The sequence below is a fragment of the Malaclemys terrapin genome, chromosome 2 (assembly GCF_027887155.1).
Source record: "Malaclemys terrapin pileata isolate rMalTer1 chromosome 2, rMalTer1.hap1, whole genome shotgun sequence".
Lineage (NCBI taxonomy): Eukaryota > Metazoa > Chordata > Testudines > Emydidae > Malaclemys > Malaclemys terrapin.
Window position 1 is genome coordinate 54,986,331 of NC_071506.1, and position 23,024 is coordinate 55,009,354.

General features: G+C 41.1%; 1 protein-coding gene across 2 annotated transcripts in view; it reads right to left on the reverse strand.

The window, feature by feature from the left end:
• The window catches only part of HNF4G (hepatocyte nuclear factor 4 gamma), a 78,430-nt gene extending 62,215 nt beyond the window's left edge, over positions 1-16,215 (reverse strand). The window contains exon 1 of one of the 2 annotated variants that reach the window (XM_054019612.1): positions 15,983-16,215. The gene's annotated coding sequence lies outside the window, so the exon portion shown is untranslated. Of the gene's footprint in view, positions 1-15,401; positions 15,424-15,982 lie in introns of those variants that run through there. The other variant, XM_054019614.1, reaches the window with a different exon arrangement.
• Between the last annotated feature and the right edge of the window lie 6,809 nt (positions 16,216-23,024).

The window sequence follows — 23,024 nt, forward strand, 5'->3', positions numbered from 1 at the left end:
ATTAAAGCCCACATTACGATTACATTACAATTAGTAAATATTTGATCTGACAGTGGTGCCTGCCATTAAGTACAGAAAAGGTCAAGTCGCTGACTCTACACAAGTGTTTCTCAACAACTGCTCCATGGACCTCCTTGCCAGTCCCTGATATTTCCCTGACACAGGATATTAATATTTAAAATATTTTTGTATGTAACCCTTCAGCCAGGTTTGAGCCGGCAGCAACCAAGGCTAGGTTCAATATCTAGGGGCTCCTTTTCAACAATACAACACAGAACCAGCTCGAGCTCCCACCCAGTACCCTGGGAAAATTACACACCACCCCTGGGCACCTCTGAGAGGCAATACATCCCCACTTGCAAGAACAGAGTCTGAGTGTAGAAAACAAACTTTTATTGAAAGAAGGGAAGTCACCCGACATTCATTAGGGAAAATGTCACAAGCAGGATTCATAATCATAAAACTGTGAGCAGGACACCCACCCCAAAGTGCATGAGGCAGTGTCTTCTGCCTCATGTTCTTGAGTTCTACCACCAAAAGTTCCTTTTCTGTGCTCCCCCCTGCTCCCTCACCACACCCCACTCACAGTGGTTGTCCTTCGGCAGTGAGGACCCAGAGTTCAGAGATGCATCTGAGTTCACCTCCCACTGGGGAAAAAGGCACCTTGCTTGATCCGCCATCTGAGCACTTGCTCTGGCTGGCCACCCTGCCAACTGTGGTTCTTCTCTGCTGGCCACGCCGCCAGCTATTTGTTCTGCTCCTGCCGGCCACCTGCTCGCTGCTCCTACTGGCTGATTGATCACCACTCCCGCTGGCCAACTATCAGTTACCTTGTGCTGCCACCTGCCTCTCTTCTGTGACCTCCACACATCAGTCTCTTAGTGACTGTCAGCTCTTAGTGGTGTTCAGCTTTTAGCAGGCTAGGCAGAAATCCTGTCCCACCACAAGTAATTTCAGCAGAAGATATTGAAGCTCAGTTGATAGAAAGGGTGAGAATGTCAAGCTCATCTGCAATTTAGTTGGATGAGTCAATGGACTTTTCTAACACAGCATTTTTTGATGCCTATTAATGCGCATTTCACGAAGATCTACTCTGCTGTGAAAAACTGCCAGATAACACAACAGGTGCTGAAATCTTCTGGGTCCTACAAGTATGTCACAGGACATGGACTTCAGTGGGACTGCTGCACTGGAATTTGCACTAACAGAGCGGCCACAATGACATGGAGACATTCAGGGTTAGTGGCGAGAGTGATGGAATACTGCTTCATTCTTCAAAAGGTCTTGGCAGTCAAGAAATTGTCTCGAGAGTTTAATGATGTCCTCTGTATAGTTGTTAAAATCGTGAATTTAGTGAAAGCAAATGGACTCAATTCTCACATCTTTGCTACAATGTGTGAAGAAATGGGGTCCAAATACCATCATTTACTCTTATACGCTGAAGTGCAGTGGTTATCACATGGCAAAGTATTAAATCGAGGGTATGAATTGCAATGTGAACTGGAAGCCTTTCTGTCTCAAAAGAAGTCTCCTCCGGCAGCATACTTTCAGGACTTACAATGGCTCGCCAAGCTTGCATATTTGGCAGATATATTTGTTCACTTCAATAAGCTCAATCTCTCTATGCAGGAAAGTATGTTGAGTATTTTTGTATTGGCTGACAAGATCACAACCATTAAAAAAAAAAAAAAAAGCTCTAACGCTGGTAAAAAAGAGTTGGGTACAATTGTTATGACATGTTTCCATCTTTTGCATTTCTGGCTATTGATGACAGTAAAGACGTGGATCTGCCTCTCCTAGTTGAAATAATTGCATCCCATCTAAAATCAACTCTCCAAAAGTTCAAGAACTATTTCCCATCAGACTCTGATCCACAGAAAGGAAAGCAATGGGCACCTTGTGATCCATTCTCCTCTCTAGAAACTGAGACCTCTCTGTCACCATCATTGGAGGACAAGTTGCTGGAACAGTCAAGTGATGAGGGTCTGAAGTTACAGTTTCATGAAGTAACTCTACCTATTTTCAGGCTCAAAGTCAGAAGTGAATACCCACAACGCAGTGAACTTGCTATCAAAACTTTGCTCCTGTTCCACGCCACAGATCTTTATGAAACTGGATTTTCAGTGATGACTGCAATGAAAACAAAATATCGCAAATGGTTGTGCATTGGAAATACGCTCCTAGTATCCTTCATCCCAAGACTGAAAGACTTGTGTCTACAAGACAGGCACAAATATCTCATTAACAGAATGGTGAGTGAACCCATCTGATTTTTTATTATTTTTTAAAATTAAATCAACGCAATTATCTCTAATGTACAAAATGAGATATACAGTTGTAGACAAAATTATTGGTACCCTTTATTTGAAACTATGTTTAAAGATCAGGTTAACAATTTCATATCACATAATTGGTTGAACTGGACTTTATTTTAACAAATAAATAGAACTGGAGTAGTGGCCCTGTGTTGGTAAGCAAGTAAGAAATGCCTTACATGCAGATAGTACAAAAAAAGAATGCCTGGCAATACTGAAAAAAAAACAGCAAAAATACCAGTGAAATACTGTTCTTTTTTTTTTCTCCCCCTCTCAAATGGTCCATGATAGTTTTGGAAAGTAGCCAGACAGTTCCTGGTATCAAAAAGGATGAGAAACACTGCTCTACACAGTGTATGCTTCATATCAAATTCAGTGCTGATGTACGCTGTGCCATCCCAGCCAAATATTTTAATTGCACAGTATGAAAGTTAGCAGTGAATTAAACTCACTGTTCTGCACACTGATTATGAGTTAATGGCAAATGAAGGTCCTGATTCCTCACACTGTTGTACTGTTTTACACTGGCATATCTCTATTGACATCAGTGGATTTATGTCAGCCTAAAATCAGTGTAACGGAGTTGAGAATCAGGCTCAGTGATCCCCAAATGATGATAAATATTAATAGCAACATATTTTAGCTTAACACAGATGTTCATACAAAGGAAAAAAATATATGTTTTTACTAACCAAAAGCAGAGGTCTCTGACACAGTTAAAATGGCAGACTACTTTCCACTTTTTGAAAAACCTCAGCTCAAAATACAGTACTTAGAACAAAATTCTTTATTTTTCCACAACTGAGAGATTTTATTATTAATAAGGTTATTTCTATTATGTTTTTCCAAAAGCTCATATTAGATCACATTAGAAAACGCCAGTATTCTATAGTGAATATTTAGGGTAATTTTCCACTCTTATACCAGTTTTACACTGGTGTGATTCCATTGGTGTAACCCAATGGCGAATCAAGGCCAGCAGACTTAGCAGTATGCTACGTATTGATGATGTCTCACTTCCACACAAATGCAGACTTCTGTCTCTTTGTATTGTGTAGATTTTTCTCAATTTTACAGCATACATCCTTTGTTACTGCTTCCTCATCGGGAAATTGGCAATTGTTCATTGCAGGGTATTTGGTTTTCATCTGGTGGTGATTCCTCCTCCACTATGGAGCCCTGCAAGGCATTCTCAGTCGTTTTCCTCTTGAATATGTACAATGGTGGATTAGCCACTAGGCTAACACGGTCTGTGCCCAGGGGCCCTGGTCAATTGGGGGGGCCCCTAGAAAAATGGGCCCCCTCCGCAGCCCAACCCATTCCACCCACCTGCCTGGTGCTCCTGCTGGGGAGCAGGGTCAGTGGGGGGGACGGACTTGTCCCCTCTACCTGCCACTCCAGTTGGGGAGCAGGGGAAGCCCCCACATCCCAACCCCACTCCCCAGCAGGAGCGCTGTGCAGTGGGGGAAGACCCCACGCCCCGACCCAGCTCTCTGGCAGGAGCACTGGATGGGTGGGGTAGCCCCCTTGCCCCAACCCAGCTCTCTGGCAGGAGTGCTGGGAGGACTGCAGGCGGAAGGGGTGGGGAGGCCCCCCCCCCCCACTTGCTCTTGCCCAGGGCCCTACAAACTCATAATCTGCCTCTGCCTATGTACCTTGTCTCTTCTGATCATTATCTTACTACCTTTTCTTGGCCATTTCAACTGCAGCCATCAATGCTCTTCCTATAATTTTAACCATTGCTTTTGCTCTGATGACTATCAACTATACATATATATTCTCTCTCTCTCTCTCTCTCTCTCCACCCTCCTCCTGTCCAATTCAAATAAATGTATGGCTTCCTTTCAGCTTCCTGTGACAAAATGTATCAGATGTGTGTCCCAAAACAGTTTCATCTCTTTTATTTCTCTTCTCTTCTTTTTGATTAGCTTCCACTCTCTGTAATGTTAGTGTCATGCTTGACCTTTTCTTCTCTTCCCACATCTCCTCTGCTTGCAAATCTGCTTTCTGCATTCCTGGAACATTGCACTTGAACACCAATTGCCTCCATCTCTGCCTTCAACTCTGTTCACCCTGACTATTGTAATTCTGTGGCCTCCAAACCCAAGCTCCCCGACTTCAGCATGAACAGACTGCTGTTAGTCACCCTCTCACATGTACAAAGAATCACAACCATATCACTGCCATCCTAAAATGACTCCACTGGCTCCCCATTCATTTCAAGATCCAGGTTAAAAAGGTCTTCCTGATTTTTAAAACACTCAGTAGGCTTGCTCCAGTCTCTTTGATCTGATTTCTCTCTAATTCCTCTCGGTTTCCTATATTTCTCTGGTCTACCACTGGTCTCCTTGGGTCCCCTCACACTATCACAGAGAGTGTGGCCCCTGCTACACCCTTGGAAAGGGTACAATGCATGCACTTCTGCTTAGCCAGCTAATTTCTGTACTGTTGGTGCCACAGACCCACTCTTGCCCACTCCATTATGAACAGGCTACAACAAATGTCGGCAGGAGCCTTGAACAAACCTTGCATTCAAAGGGCAGGGAATGAGGTTGTGACTGGAACCAGGAGACAAAACATGGAAAGAATTCTCTTCCAGCATTCCTCCTGGATCCCTTCCCTTCCTTTTCTAAAGTGGGCACTTAGCAGCACCGTTCTGCCACAATAGGAACAACATGGCATTCTGCAGTTTCTCATGCTGCTGCTAACAAGTTGCTACTTTCTCCATCTTCCCTGCAAAGGCTGACTGGCTGCTCAAAAACAGTCAGGTATCTATGACCAGCTTATGCCACACAAAAAATATCTTATAAGTAGCTGTACACCTTAGCTATTTCTTAATACACCTCTACCCTGATATAACGCGACCCGATATAACACGAATTTGGATATAACATGGTAAAGCAGAGCTCCGGGAGGGTGGGGCTGCGCACTCCAGCGGATCAAAGCAAGTTCGATATAACACGGTTTCACCTATAACACAGTAAGATTTTTTGGCTCCCGAGGACAGCGTTATATCGGGGTAGAGGTGTACCAATTCCTAAAGTGACTGTCGCACACGTACAGCTTGAGTCAACTATGACAAGACTATTTAGGTATGATTTTAGCTGTCAGTCAATGGAAAAATATTTGTAGAAAAATCAAGATTTAGCATTACATTAATTAAGGGTGCTTTTTTAAAATTATAACACTGTAGATTTGTTTTCCTCTTTGGGAAGTGTATGTGAACTGTGGAAAGCTCAACACTGCTTAGAACACTCAAGTGTGCTAAGGCCCAAATGTGGGATGCAATGTGTGACAAAATAAGGAAACACAAAAACAGGCAGGAAACTTAAAATGCTGTAGGATTTGTTCCTTCAATAACTCTGCCACCTCAGCTTTATGATTCTTTATTGTCGATGTAAATAATTGTCAACAATGAAAATCATGGGATATCTAGTTTATGTTGAACATAGATCATTTTGGGATTAAAATAAATGATGTCCCTAGAAATGAGGTAAAATGAGAGGTATGTTACCAAGTACCAGATTATCCAACCAGCTCAGCCAGGGTTTACTTATTTTAAACGGGTCACGTTATATCGGGGTAGAGGTGTATTAAGAAATAGCTAAGGGGTACAGCTACTTATAAGATATTTTTTGTGTGGCATAAGCTGGTCATAGATACCTGACTGTTTTTGAGCAGCCAGTCAGCCTTTGCAGGGAAGATGGAGAAAGTAGCAACTTGTTAGCAGCAGCATGAGAAACTGCAGAATCCCAAAATAGGAGATTTTTATTGTGTCCGTTGTCATTTTGGTAGAGATTCATTCTTAAAAATAAAAATCAGTTGGGTAAACAAAAATAGGGTTTTAAGGTAAAACATGATATTTTACTGACTCTAATAGAGCATAGATATGCATATAATTTAAAAATGCATCAGTTTTAAGTAACTTTGTGGTAATAATCAAACATTTACTAAAAATAATATCTTTTTTCTTATAAGCATAATTAGATATTCCTGCATATGGTTTGGTATTGCTGCACATCTCAACACACTGAAAAATAGACATCACCATATTTATAAAGCATACTTAAGCCCCTTCGTTTTCTGTTTAAATCCCGGGTTTTAGAAAAAGTATTTTTTTTTTTCAATTTTCATCCTACCTTCCTATCATTCAAGTATATAAAAAATAACTTATTATTTTATTAGAAAAATACAATACATTTCATGAGATATATGTATTACAATAATACATTAGTATGTGTATATATGCAAATCTGCCTGTTGAAGTAAAGCTATGTACTGTATTAGTCTAGAAGACGACACACACAATAAACAAACAGGCATGCATGAAAACTCTGAATGTACTGATGAATCTCACACCCACAAGGTACACATTTCAAGCTGCTAGCAGATAACGATTTAAACAGGGATCTAACTATTAGGGCCGGCTCCAGGCACCAGTTTAACAAGCAGGTGCTTGGGGCAGCCAAGGGAAAGGGCCGGCACTTGTGGCAATTCGGGGGCGGCAGGTCCCTCACTCCCTCTAGAAGCGAAGGACCTGCCACCGAACAGCCGCCACCGATCACAGCTTTTTTGTTTTGTTTTGTTTTGCCTGGGGTGGCAGAAATGCTGGAGCCGGCCCTGCTGACTATGTCAGATACTAATATCAGAATTAAATGTTTTGTATCAGTGTGAGAAGGGAAGCAACTAGCAATTTCATATTACCCACCAGTTTTACCCCCAACTACGGATAATGCAGAATTCAGACAAACACTGACTCTCATACCTTATCTACACTAGGAAAATTTGTCATTATTTTTCAGCACCAGTGGAATTACATTATTGCTATAAACTATGTAACTGTAACCTATGTTCAGGAACAGTTACATGCTGGTAAAAATGCTTGTGCTTAGTCTACACCAGTGTACCAACTCTAGCGCCAAAAAAATATTCATATATGATCCTCGCGAAAATGCATTCTTACTGGCAGGCATTTCTGGTCCCTTTAGTGTTCTCACATACACCTAGGTCCTTTGGTCTTCTCAAAATCTACATACATGCAACTTCTTTCTTAATATGGCCCATTAGCCTGGATTGTTTCTTAAGGTTCCTAATTCCCTCACAAAACTGAAGGATGAGCCTGTATATACAGCCAGTTCCTCAGACAATGCTTGTTCTCTGCAAACTACAGTTCCTTTATAGTAATTGCCACTACAAAAGACTTGCATTGGGCCTGTGTTCATCTTAGAGGCCAATCCTGTTCCCACTGAAGTCACTTAGAGTTTGGACTTCAATGGCAATAGGATCAGAGGGCTTGGGGGGAGGGATAGCTCAGTGGTTTGAGCATTGACCTGAAAAACCCAGGATTGTGAGTTCAATCCTTGAGGGGGCCACTTTGGGATCTAGGGCAAAATCAGTACTTGGTCCTGCTAGTGAAGGCAGGGGGCTGGACTCGATGACCTTTCAAGGTCCCTTCCAGTTCTGGGAGATAGGATATCAGATCATAGGTAAGTCATGAAGCAAGAGAATTTAGTCCCTTAAAGACACCATTATCCTCATTTGATGAGGAGGAAATCATAATTGAAAACTAAGAAATCCTGAATAGTTACTGTGGAAAGTAAAGTTATTATCAAGTAAGACAGCTTCCCCAGTGCCTGAGAAAATGCCCTCTACCTCACTGAAGGACTACAGGGTAAGTCAGGCTCTTCATCTAGGTGATGATAATGGGGCTACTGTGCTCATCCACAGTTAAATGAACTTTAGTTGTGGGACAGGGCTTAATCCTACAGATATAGTCTGTATACAAAAGTGTACCACACAACCCTCCTTTGGGGCTCTTTGTTATTGGACTGTTTGGTCAGACCTAGAGATGACTAAGGCTTTTCCCCTCAATCACATCGAGCTGAGTGGGAGAAGACTTTTTCCACAGACTGATGATAAAATATAAAAGCTATTACTTTGATTACCCACAGAGATCACAGCCACTGAATAAGAAAATGCCATTTTTATAGTCACTCTTCAGAGCAGAGCCACTCTTCCAGGCCTTCTCCAGCATGTTGGTACCAAATGGTCAACAACCTTTGCATGTCCATTTACCTACATGGTCTTGACTGACTTCTGAATCACCTTAACGTCATGAGGATTTTAACAATTAGGCACATATTTGGCTACAGCTGTTATATGATGATTAGCTACTACCTTGGTGGGAAATAATGAGTCTAGCCTAAAATGTGAAGCAACTAAAGGTGTAGAGTGCCAAGGGTTAAACTATTTGCTGCAGTAGGCTGTTATTATTCTCTGAACCAGTCTGAGCTGTGCTCATTTTCTTCCTGCCAAGGATTTTGCTACATTATATAACTTAATTTTAAAACATTCATTTGACTCTGTGTGATACCATACATACTTGGAGTGATCTTTGCCAGGGTACTGGCAGCGTATTTCATTTTCGAGATTATTTTTTTCAACTTCAAATACATCTCAGGAAATAAATTACTTGACCTATTAGAGTAAAAGGAGATAAAAACTATTAAATTTTATACGTACAAAACTCATGGTGAAATTTTTGTTAAAATTTGAATTCCTTTTTCAGCTGCTTCCTGCTTTTAGTAACCCACTTAGTGCCTCCTTGTCCTTGGACTATAAATTTACTGATTTAAAGTTTCTCATATTTCTTCATTTTTTTTAAAGGGGCCTTATTGCCTTCCTATTGAAAAAAAACAATAATAGAGTAGAATTGCTTGTTCTCAAATTTTGCTATTAGCCAACATATTGTTGAAAATTTAAATTGAGTTGCTGATCTCAGTCAAGTTTCTTGTGGACAAGTGTCCAAATCATAAAATGCACCATTACATTTTCCTTTGTTGGCAGTTACAGCAGGGTGAAGAAGAAGGACTGACAGCACGAAGATTGAATTACCGTCTTGGCCTTTCCAGCTGAGGACTGAGGCATAGTTTGGAGCAGTATGAAGAAACTTGCACTGTTCCTGCCTATGCTGTATCTACCTTACAAACAGAGGTTCTCATTCTCCAAGGCAACCAATTTGCCATTTCCCCCACAAATACTAGAATTTACCAAAGAAACCACCAACCATTAAAAAAAAATACCCTTTAGTTCTATGGGGTGCTCATCCTCTTAATAAGGCCTGATCCTGTGAAGTGCTGAGTGCCCTCAACTCCTGTTTCTAATCTAGATTAGATCATTCCTCAGGGCAAGGATAATGGCTTTATACTCTATGGTGCTATAGTCAATGTTGAATAATATTAATAAATTGATAAAAGATAGCAGAATATCAAGTCAGTTTGTTTTAAATATGTTGTGAATAATTTGAGAGTAGGTCCTAATTCTACCACACTAAAAAATAAAAATAAAAAAAGTTCACTCCAAAATATCATTTTTCATCCAGAAGCTAGGTAGAATAAACAAATTGAATTCCACATTTTCACATCAATAAATCCTTCATCCCATCCTTAACCCTCACCCCCCTATTTTTCCAGTCATTTCTCATCTGTATCATCTTCTGTGCAAATTCTAATACAGGACCTTCTGTTCCACTTTTGTGTATATTCCTTTTCCTTTTGATAGAATGACTAGACTTTCCTTGTATTGACTTAAGTCTAAGTACACCTTTGTGATGGGGTTATTTATTTATCTACAAGATTCTAAAACAATAAGCAGAATCTGATGCTGATGGTATCTCTTGTCTTTGTTCTTATTATTTCTTTTGTCAACAGCATTGTCATGGCCAAAATTATTCCTGTTATGATACTCTAGTGCTGTGGTTTGAATGTATGTTAGAACAAGTTCTGGCAGTTCAAATCTGTTTGAGGCTAAAAAATGTGTCTACAAGTTCACCTAAACCACGTGTTGCAGTTATATGTTTAATATTAATACAGGAACTCACTGAAGCTCAAAGCAAAGAGCAAGAATAATAGAAAAATATATGAAAGTCAAAAGCAACAACAGAAGAGTAAGAAAAATGTTAAAAGTGAACTGTGACAAGACACTCAGAAGATAGTGAAAGCTTCTTAAAAATATAGTTCTTTAAGAAAGAGTGCAATGCATTTTGGGATCTAAACATCCAAAACAGAAACTGATACCCTAAATAGCGACAGAGAAAACATACATACATATTACATAGGCATCAGCTATCAGCAATGTCTGCTCAGCAATTAAAAACAACCATTGCATTTGCATAGTTCAAAAGTAAAAAGATTATTAATTCAGTTTTCCTGGTGGCATGCTCAAAAGTGCAGACTGAAGAGCAACTGAACATCATAAAAAATTACTGAACTGGTAGCCAACCCAAAAGATATCAAATCAATCTAACAGAATCATTGTATGTCTGTCTGATCAAACCCTCCAAAAAGGAAGTCCATTTCCATTAAGAGATTTTAAGAAACCACTCAGTATGATGGCCAGTACTGAAATGGGATAGTAAATGATTTATGTGATTGTAAGGAATTATGGATTCTTTCCACTAGGCTACCAGTTCAAATCTAGCCCAGGGTAATAGCAAATTAATATCTGGCAACTAATGCCCATTTGGCTGCCTGTATGAAATGAGTTGCTACCAGTATAGTTCTCAACAGATGAATCACCACATTACAAAAACAAACACCCCTGGAATCCTTGTCGGCAGTCTTAGCAAAGATGCAACAGACATGAATTTCTCGCCCCTTAATCCTTAGAATGAAGTGTGTTGGTGAGGCAGTGTAGGCAAATTTGTACTGTTGCTCTACCCCACTTTACCTGTTCTTTGAACTAGAGGACTTTAATCTCTCCAGGCAGTTGTCAGTTTGGTATATTTCACATAAGAAATAAAACAATCAATACTGACATACCAAAAGCCATATCAGAAAGACTTGGACACTGAATACCTTTGTTCCCCTGTCCACTTACAGGGCAGTTTAGGCAGGGCTCAGAAACAGACGATTCGATATCATGCAAGAAAGAAAAGGGAGGATCACAGATCTGCACAATTTACTGGGTGATGGATCATTTTAGTGCCACAAGTGGGGTGGTGTTTGGAAGATACCACTGTTTTTGTCCCCCACAGTCAAGAATGAGCCAAACCTGAGGAGCCTAGCAGAGTCCATGGGTATATTCAACCCTCACCAAGGGGGTGCAAGCTCAAGAAATCTGGTGGAGCAAGTAGCAAGACAATCATATTTTAACACTGCACAAACTACTGTGGGCAGTATCTCACTTTGGCAACTCATATGGGCACAGCTTACTTTGTGGGCAGAGCTTAGAAGAGTAAGACCATCTTCCTTCTTCCCCTCCCCCCAACTCACCCCTGTGTTTGGTCAGGTATTTTCACACATGCAGCAAAATAATTAGAAGTCCTTTTTTGTAGTATAAATAAAGACTTTTCAATTAAAATACAAGTTTGGAGCCAAATTTTGCCCCAGTAGGAATAGCTTGTAGGAGCAAAGTTATTTGCAGGTGTCCTCTGCTGCTGGGATCCTGTTGCCCAAGGCAACCATGGAGTAGGGAATATGTGGTTGAATATTCAGAAAGCACCCCTGCCTAGTGGATGCTGCTGCCTGTGTTAGCTGTTTGGAAAGCTCTGGTGAATTACCAAACCTGAATTCCAGCCCCCTTTTTAGAATTGCTGTAAATACTAGATAGAGATCGTTCCCTGTTACTTCATGGGAGATTGGGGCAGAGAATCTGGACTAAGGCTCTAGACTCTTCCCAATGGTGTGCCACAGAGGGAAGGATCTAGCCCTGAGAATTTTAAAATCTTGTGGGCTGCCATGTCATATTGTGAACTAAATCTCATACAATTCATCACCTGAGTTGCAGAAAAATAGTTCAGGAGCTCAAAATAATGAATTCTGTCATTTCCAATAGAAGTGCAAAGGGAGAATTATGAATGAACCTTTTAAAAATACCTATGTGGTGGGAGATTACAAAATGAAAGCAGCATGCTTGCATTTCAATGGCCCAATCCTGAAACCAAGACCTTTCATTTTCAATTAACTTAAATTGACAATTGAAAAAGGTTTGAAAACGTATCCTGGGCCTTTCACTTTGATAGATTTCAAATATGACATTATATACACTATTCCAACATGATTTTTAGTTGTTTTTTTAATTGAAATTTTGAAATGAAAAATAATTGATTGAATCAAAGCAGTTGAAGGATGCATTAAAACATTTCTTATGTGTCAAAAATGGTCTCATTAAGCACACTTTCTGGTTGCTAATGCAAATCATCCCAATTTTACAATGATACAGGATACTTTAAAAAGGTAAAACATGTAGGCGTGATTCTGAATAATGCATACCCCAAACAAGTTCTGTATAATGTGTGTACCTTTGTTAAATATAACATATAGTATGTTACAAATACAATTTGCTTATGGAATGCTTTTTTTATAACAGATATAAAAAAATCACCATCTATGTTAAGAATTGACAATTTATCACAAAATAATATCAATCTTTACCTTTTAGTACAGTCTATATAAACAGTGAAACAATGTAGCCATCAAACGTTATGTATCAGACAGCAACAAGAAGCAGTGTTGTGTAAGAGACAACATATGCAACTCTGCCTACATTTTTCTCCTTAAAGTCACTGTAAACAGCATCTCTTCACCTGCTTTTGAACTTACTTAGGCAGCAAAATTTGGCCTTCCATACAGCTGAGTTGCTCAATTAAATAACAGGTGAAAAGAAATTAATCAAGGGATCTTTAAAACCTTATAAGCTGTAAATCTAGCTAGCAAAGGGCCCTTACTACTATTGAAAATTAAGGTTGTGTGATCCTTAAATAGCCTAACCAGTAAGATATCAAATAGCCGATCCACAGGCTCTATTACTGTCTGGTATTGTGCACAGAGGGAGTGAAAGAGGGGGGAAAGGGTATGAAATATACAGTCTAGAGCACAGGTGCAGAAATTAACAAATGGAGTGCAGTTGTCCCTTTTACTTTAAAGAGGTCCAAACCAAAATCTATTTGGCTCAGAATGACAGCATCATATCAGTGATTGATTCTTAACTTAACTATCTGCATATCATACCTATTCTTATTCTTGACCTAACAGATTTTTTTTCATAAAAGCAGCAAATCACAATGTTTTAATGACTACTCAGAAATTCCCCAGATGGAACCACCTTTTTGCAGCAGGTGTTATTAATAAAAATTCCAGTTACTGTGTTACTAATTTTTTGAAGCCTTAAAGAAAAGTTTGATTTTACTGGTGATCTTACATGTTATAAAAGAATTAATAAAAGACTAAGACATCTTTTAGTTTTCTGCATAACTAACAAAAAATGTAGAAGAACATATAATACCGGATATATAAATATGCAACATCCAAAAATATGTATTGGACCTCTTTTTCAGGCCCAATACTGAAAAATCTGAGTGCCTGCTGAGAGAGGCAATGGGAGCTGACTCTACTCAAATCATTACAGGATCAGGCTCTTATACACCAAGTCAGTCGAAGATTAAAGTAGCTATTGGTTTTGTAGCTAAACAAATATATTCACCAATACTCTGAACAAGTCACTTCAAGCAAATTGACATCCAAATTCTCATTTACATTGGTGCACAGCAATGCAACTGAAATCAAATAGGATATGCCACCCCCCCTTCCTTAGGCATAGGACCTGAAGAAGCACGGGGGCAAAGATGTCTTTACGCTACCCTGAGACACCCTCACCCTGGTCAAGATCCAAATCAATCTCCAGTAGAAATTAGAGCAGCCTCAGGGCTGATATAATTTATGTCTGACTGTGCACATCCGTAAGGGACTGGTCAAGTAATTGCCAGCTCTCTCTCTCTCTCTCTCTCTCACTCATACACACACACACACACACACACACACACACAAAAATCATGTTTCCTTTTCTCTAGCCACACCTTCTATACTGGGGATTACCTTGTGAGGGTGGCATAGAGCTGCTATGTTGGCTCCCATTACCTGGAGATTACTCCTATGCTGAAGAGTATAGTTAGGAAGATGGCTTTGTGGCACAAAAGAGCTGTAGCAAAACAGTGAATTAGGCCTATTAGTTACTCTGGATTTACACTAGTGTAACAAAACAGAATTTGGCCCAGAATGTCCCCTTGCTTATAAAGAATGAGTTTTAGGTAAAGTTATGCCGTGTGCTAAGGAGCCAGTGGAGAAAATTATATGCTCCATATGTGTGAGTTGCAAAAATGAAAGATAACATTCTGAACAAGATAACTGCATTACGATCTTGTCCAACACCTTATATTTTTTTATGTGTATGAGGTGAGCCCCAGGGAGGGCTGGTATGCATCAGTGAGAGAGGAGGAGAGGGACAGGGAACTGAGTATCAGACAATGAATAGCCATTTTAAATGCTTTTTTCCTGTCAAACCTTCAGAGACAGAGAAATGATGGGAAGCGTAGACTCTTACAAAAAAGACCATTTTAAAGGTTTTCCATCATTTCTCTCATAATAAAAAGGAAAAATCAACAGTATCTTGTTCATAATATTCTATCAACACCTGGATATAATTGAATGTTTCAGATTTCTCTTGGGCATGTTGCATAAGCTCCAAAATAGTACTTTTTAGGGACACAGGAATTATTTAGTGCTTTATATTTTCCTCCAATGACTCTTAAGTGAATCCTAAAATCAAGAGATTCAGGAACCTGGAAAACTGTTTAATACAATCAATCAGTCTCACACAATGAGTTTTCAGAAACTCAATTAATAATGTGGATGATGCTTTAAAATAATGTATTAGCTTCATAATATAGATGGGAAATGACAGTAACTCAAAAATACATACTATACAATCAACAGTACAAAAAAGACAGTGTTTAATAGCTATATAATGAAATTTTCCACATTAGCATGGAGATGGAGTATTATTGACCATAGTCAATGTGAAAACCAACTTGAAGAATGGTGTAATTTTTGCTGCACAGTATATGGTGAATAAAATATTTGAGCTTATTTCCCATGCCAACTACCGGGAATGGAAGCGAGTATCATAGACTGCACCATAACTTGTTCTTCCGTCATTTCGACTACAGGCACTGATATGCCCTATGGGTGTGAAATCCAGATAATTCTTTGCTCTTCCCCCTCTCTCCCGCCTATGTGACAATGTTTTTACCTTTGAAAAAGAATCGGTGTGCTTTAGAATGCCCTGATAAGGCCCTCCGTAATTCCCAAGTGTCATTGTGATCACCAACCCTACAATAACAAACCAGCCCACTTCACGTGTGGTCACGAGATTCAGGCCCGGAACTCAGCAAGGTAACACATTTCCTTTATAAAGCTTCCCCTCTCTTGCTATCAGGGCAGTTCTAGTGTAGAGTCTTGGGAATGCGTTGGCCGTTCTCTCAATATCCCAGTGCCCTCCTGCTTTCTCCCTGCTCGCCACGTTAAACGCCTTGCGGGCCTCCTGCGGCCCAGCCCCCGCAACCTGCAGCGGCACCCTCCCAAAATGGATTTCTTCAACTCGCCCAGAGGCACGTGACCCGCCCCCTCCGGAAACCATTGTTCTCCCTCGCGCAGCCAGAGCCACTTTTTGCGTTTGCACTTGGCTCCGCTTCCAAGAAGCCCGAGCCAACCAGCAGTGGCGGCGGCTCTTGGGGCGCTGGGCCGGGAACCCGGCTGCAATGTGCGAAGCCAGGGCAGCAGCGTGGCGGGGGAGGGGCGCTCAATTATTCCCTGCTCACAAGTGAAACTTACCTGCTGGGCACAGATGCGGCTCCGTTGCCTCCCGCGTCGCAGCTCGGCAAGTCAGGGCGGCGGCAGCATCCCCCGGGAACGGCTCCCGGGGGGCCCCTTGTCCTGCTCAGGCCGCGGGAGCTGAGTTGGTTTCGCTGGCAAAGCCTTTACCATATGCTCGAGCGGGGGATATTAACTTTGCTCAATGGCGACAAGGCACCAGGCTGAGCCCGAGCATCAGATCGATTTACTAAACAAACTGAAACGTGGGTGGGGATGTTAAACAGTAACCAGCCGCTTCAAGGAAAACTGAAAGCGGCTCCTGCTGGCTCGGCTGCTCCCACGGCCCGGGCCCTTTCCGCGGGCGGGGCAGCCCCAGCGCCTTGGAGGAAGCGGCTTTCTCGGCCCTAGGTGCTGCTCCTGGCCAGGAAGCCGAGCGAGAAGCTAGAAGCGCTGCACGAAAACCCCAAGCACGTGCCGGGCGTGCTCCTGCTTGCCCCGCCGGACCGAGGGGTAGCCCGGCAGGCGTGGGGTGGGGTGCGTGGCCCCATTGTTCTGAGAGGGCATCCCCCCAACTCAGCCATTCACCCCACTGGCAGCTGAAGCTTCCCCCACACTCCATAGAGCCATGCAGTGGGGCTAGAAGGTGATTGGATTTAAAGGCCATGCTAGAAGGCGAGCACTTTTCCCGCCCTCCGATCTGCACATGCTCAGCAGCCTTGCTGGGGAGAATCCCACTGCCCCCTCCAGCACCTAGTCAATAAAACCCCCTTTACAGATTTAAGGCAGCAGTACTGAAGGGGGCTGTAAGCCAGCTCTTCCTGCTGAGCTGGCAGGGCAAAGGCAGGGCAGGACTCCCCATCATGGCAGCGTGATTACTCTAAACTGGAGACCTAGGACAGGCTGAGTGGCATCGTGCCTAGCATATAGAAAAGGGATGGATCCTAGTTGCTCCTTTCATCATCCCTATATGGATAATATAGGGAAGTTTGACCGACAAAGGTGCTGGAGGACTTCAGTAAAGAGAAAGAGAGATGTTTGTTTCCCCAGCCCAACAACAAATAACTCATCAGTCATTTCGAGATATTTTCTCCCTTGAATGTTTGTTTGCACTGAAATAAATACTTTTATTCCACCTGGCAACCCTGGCGTGTGAGGAGAACATTCCTACTATCACTGGTGTTTAGCACTGGGACCCAAGACATCTAGCCGAAGTTTCTCTCTACAATGCTCTCTGGTCTCTTTCGAGCCACCGATGTGATTTTTATATATAAGACACAAACACATGCAAGCACAAACTCCTAAATAAAAGTGTTACTAACCCCGTGCAGTCATTTAATTTCCTTAAAATTTTCCCCTCCCCGATTGTTCTGCAGTAACAATGTCGTCGTAGTTCAAAGGGCTGGATCTTTCTCTCTTGGATCAGAAGTTTACTCAGTTTACTTCCCCCTGTTTCATTGAATCTCTTTTTGAATGCATCCGTTTTTTTAAAGAAAGTTGGATAACCGTAAAGTATCTCAACTAAAACATCTCAATTCCCTCTACCAAGGGTACTAGTTAGATGGAACTTCAGCTGCTTACCCAGAGCACCTAGAAGAGACCGTGGCACAAGGAAGTAGCCAGTAAATAACAACAGACATTGTTCAGCGAAACTGCAACTTTGCAGATTTCAAATAATAATTAACGGCTAGCCTATCATGGAACCAAATTCTCCCTTCAGTCACACCCGTTACGGCCGCGTTGACATCAAGAAGATAGATACACATAATTTTGATGCAAAATATCGAAGGTTTTCTATATCATCGTTCATTGTGGGGTCGCACGGGTGTGACTGAAAACAGGATTTGGCAAGTTGTTACCAGGCAAGGAAGAGGTCTTCTTATTGACTTTCTGGAGGGAAAGGTCTTCCTAACAGAGGAAGATTCGGGGCGTTCCTTTACCTTGTCTTTGTTAACACTTCTGTATCCCATCACAGTAAATATGAATGTACCAGTGATTTACTGGCACTGTCACAACAGAGAAAACAACCAGTTTCAAGTAAAAGCGTGAAAATATGGTTCTTTCCGCACCCTTTTTCTAGTATTGAATGCGATCAAGGATTATTGGTTTACTCAGGGAGGAAATCGGCAAGTTTGCTCTTATTGTTAGGATCATGCCACGCTTTATTCTCGTTCTGATTGCTAATTCATTTATAGCGTTCTGCGTGAAAATCCTGAATCAAAATATTATTTTGAATGCATTGGACGTTATACGGCTATTTAACCATTTAGTAACTTTTATTAATAACCAGAAATAATTGTCCAGATATGCAACAAGGAAAATGTAAATAGCTCCCAAGAACTCGAGTGTCATTTTAAAGGGTATTTTTAAAAGGCCAGTAAAACTCACTCAGGGAGATTTTAGGCGTGTGTATGCTGTCCATATCCTGCCGCAGACAAAATGCTAGGGATTCTGCATGCCAGGGCAATATTAACAATGAAATAAATGCAAGTGCTGCAAACCACATCTGATAATCTAAACCAGTCTTGTGGTGCCAGTTATTAATGGTCATTTATGTTATATGAATAAAGCCAGCGGACATGATTTGTTTTCTCTCCAAATTAGTATGGAATTTTTACAGTGAAGCCACTTAGTCACCAGAGGCAAATCGTTATCACAAGGAAGATGCAAATTGAGTTAATAATTGTTACAAAGTTGTAAATGAATCGAACAATTTCAGGGGATACAAACTTCCAAGGTAATCACTCTGTTGGAAAACAAAACAAAAAACAAAAAAAAAAACCAATGGGAATGGCTGCTACTTTGTATCAAAACTAAATGACTTGTAGAAGATGAGATGGGATGTCTTTGATATGCTGTGAATATTTCTGTATAGTGAATATTTCTCGACTCACAAGGCCACATTTGATGTCACTCGTGGTTTTCATTTCTCCTTTAGTTTCTTCTCAGAGTAGTTTTACGATCTGCTGCCTATTTTCGTTACCATTTCGTTAAGAAGCTGTAAGAGGGAAGTGGCATCTTGAAGGTAACCTCGCTGGCCAGGCTACCTTTAATAAGTTATTTTCACGTGTCACTTTCAAAATAAAATCCTTGTGATCGCACAAGAGCCACCGTGCCTAGAAACAGGAGCAGATCGCTTCCTTTGGTGCATTCCCTATGCAGCCTTTTTGATTTTCCTCAAAGGCCAGACACCTGTGTCTTGTACTTATGTCGATCTTGGAGAAGTTTGTGGGGGGAGGAGGTTATCGTGAGTGCAGTAGGAGAGTAAAAGTGATGATGGCACGATATGGCCCTATAGCTCTGTCATCTCCTCAAGTGGAATCCATGATCCCTCTCCCCTCCCTACTCTCTCTAACTACATCACCCAGCCAGGTACGGAGGGCTTGGGAGGTTGGACTGAACGTAGGGAGCAAAGCCGCAGTAGCCCTTTGCGGTGTTACACACGCTAATGAGGATTTCAGGTTCGGACCCTTCGCAGCACAGCCCAAGGTAGAACCCTTTCCTGGCGAATCCCCCAAACGTCCTGCTGCCGGGGGCTCTGGTGTAGATAGACACTTGTAAGCGAGCCGGGAATGAACGTGCCGCTCCCCGGCATCCCCTGTCCAGCAACTCACAGTGACTCACTCCATCACCGCTCCGACCGCCCCTTAACAGGGCGGCTGCCATCCACTTTTTAAAACGATTGTTTATTTTCGCAGGTCTGCCACGGGATGTGGCTGTTTCCATGCCCGGACAAGCGCTCTCATTTTGCTTGTGACCTGGGGGAGCTTATTGAGCTCATCAGAAAGGGGGCAGGAGTCAGCCATGCTCACCTATCGGACTGCTCCCGATCTGAATAGCCTTTGCATGGGTGTTTAGCCGCTTCTTTTGTTTTAACTCCAGGATCATTAACCTGCAGGTGAAGCAACTGTCGATGCACTGATCCTTCCGCTTCCCTGGGCTGTTTTTTCCTGTTACCGATCCATCCCTTGGAAATAATTCATCGGGGCTGTGCACTGTTCATCTCAGCGTAGGAGATTTTCTTACAAAACCTTGAATTCTTCACAGGAGCCCCTACTATTTGTTAGCACACAGAGCTGTGAAAGGAGCCCCAAGTGCCATGTAAACGGCTGACAAGAACCGCAGCCACCTAGGGTCACGGATTGCTGCTGGCTTGAAAAGTGAAATACAGGAAATGACCAGGACCAAACCGGTTCAAAGAGACAACAATTTTTGTTTAGTTACTTGAAACCATAAATAGAAACCCTTGTCTAACCTAGTAGGTTCCTTTGGGCATTGAGTTTTGCTGATTCCAGAGCACTTGGGATCCTGATACAAGCCCTTCTGTGTTTTCTTACCCAGAAAAAAAAAGTCTGGGCTATTTGTACAAATGCTATAAAGCTTTTTAGAATATAAATCGTAAGATTATTGCAGCCCCTAAACCGCTTTGAGCTGTTTTCAAATACTACATTAGAAACGCTGTTTTCTGTAAAGGTCCCTTACTAAAGTATTAATTGCCAGGGTCCATGAAAGATTTGCAGACTTTACGATCATTTATGGTACGTGCAATAAAAACCAGGTGATAGGAGCAGACTGGTTCAAGGTGTAATGCAAAGATGTATTAGGTGCCCTTAGCAACTATCTGTGGGTGCTGTTTGTATTTGCAGAACACACCCTTCTCTGCAATGAACACTTCTGCAACCTTACCTGGGGTTTGGGTTGTTCATTTCCAGAGCCCTGGACAGCTACACAATGGAGCCATAGATTTCAGGCAAAGGGAATCAAATGATTCGAAACCAATTCCAGTCCCCAGAATATTTCAAATTCAAGTTAGATCACTAAATCAAATTTGAAGAAAAGGAAATTTCAGCGTGAATTATAGGATTCTCCCTTGTCGTTTAATAAACAAGCTGTGTGTAGTAACTTTGAGTATCTTCAGTGCTCCCTTGCCCCCTTTTAATACCGAAATTGCATTATTGCACCTCTACTAAAAACAAACAAACAAACAAAAAACCGATCATGAACCCCTCAAAGCCTAGGAGCAGACTCCCCAAAGGATGGGACAATACTAGAATGTCTTGTTCTTAAGAGTCTCACAAGAAAGGACGTTGAGAATCTTAAATGCATTTTTTGAAGATTATGCTAATACCTGCAGATTACAAGAGTTTATTGCACTAACACCGAAACAAAACAGTCTCAGGGCTGTTTCTTATGGTAATTGGTATCCGTATTTTTTAAGATTAATTTAGAATCCCTATTTTCCAGCATTAGCAGCAGCTATGGAGGGGAAACCAGCCATTCCCTTCTCACCCACCCTATTTTCTAACGTTATGAACTTTGAAAGTTGTAATTGTCACAAGACAGTTAATTAACTCCAGTGCAGTTAGTTAAAGTGTGACAAAGAACCAAATGTGCCAGAGCACGCACTCTTCAAGGTATTCAGAAACCTATACATGCCATCTAGTGGGCATAATAGAAAACGATATGCCAGCTTTCTCAAGCTCCCCCGATACTGTTCTGTAGCTCCTCTTCCAGGCACACATACCAATGGCATTCTATCTAAGGGAAGTTAAATACCTGCTTAAAAGAGCACATCTTTATCGTGCCTTGCCATTGATTTCATTCTAGGATCAAAAAGCCTCAATTCACAGTTTTCTCCATAGAAGAGTGAGGGGAGCCGAAAGAAAGAAAGGAAGGGGTCTCTATTTCTAGAGATAGATACAGATAGAAATATAGATAGAAATGTACAAAGTCACACTATATCTATATCTAGCTATAGAGAAATTTACAGTCACCATGTGTAGGAAAGCTATACAATATGACCTACAATGTAACAGAACCACTGAATCCTGTAATTTCCTGTAATAGCAGTTACAACAGTTAAAAAAGAAAGCAAATCACTTCCATAGTGTAATAATGTTACACCATTCTCCAGGGGCTGCAGAAGGAAACAGATTGTTGGTCATTTGGATACACTCTCATAAATAGAATATAAACAGACTGAGGCCTCAGACCTGAAAGCATTTAAGTGTATGCCTAACTTCACCCATGTCAGTACTTCTGTTCATTTCTTCCCCTGAAAAAAATGTGGCTTCAGATGATGCAAATAATGGGGTCAAAATCTCATCTAGTAAAAATATCATTAATATTAATAGCAATGAAGTGCTTGTGTGGAGAATATATCCATCACTTTTTTTTTATTAGATACCCCACAACACCAAATACTGTCCTTTGGAACTGTATTAATGAAGTAACATACCCAGATAGTTTTATATAGAGAAGGACTACGGTGGAAGCAATTCTTCGAATAAAAACAACTACAAATAATATTTAGATATAATCTGTTGATACTGTGGCTTCATCTAAGGAAGTCAATACAAACCAAATGGTCTGGAGTATTTTATATAGCCGTGTGAACAATAAAATCCACAACATTAATTCAAAATATTTAGCAAACAGTATATATATTAAAATATTTGAATAGTTTTTTTTCAAATTGCAAAATTGCACACTGATGTACAATTATTCTTATTTTAAATGCTTCAATATTTGATTTTTGAAAATACTGGCAATGCCATCTACCAGAGATTATGTATTGTTTAGCCAATCGAAGGACTTGTAGCTTTGTGTACACTTGAGCAAGCTGTAAAACTCCTCATGCCCACACACAAAAGCGATCCAAAGAGCATGCCAAATATCTTTTGGATTTGACTTATTTTCAGCATAGATAAATACCTAGTTTATCAGTGTGGATTGCACTGAAACGATTCAGACTGAAGTGGTTTATTTAATTCCCCCACTACGGTCCTACTCTGCACTGGTTGCTTTTCAAACCTCCCAGGATCTACCCCTCATAGGAGTTATGCTGGGAACTGTGGAATTTCAATCCAGAGAACACTGCAACTGAAACAGAAAAAAACCTGCACTTGCATAGAAGCATGGCAAAACTGCAACACTCTAGAACAAATATTGTCAGGGATAGTGTTCACATATTGAACTATTTGTGCTTAAGCTGGTTCCATCTCACTGGCTCAATTAGGCATGGTTCCTTATGTAGCGTAGACATGCCTTAGAAAATTACTCT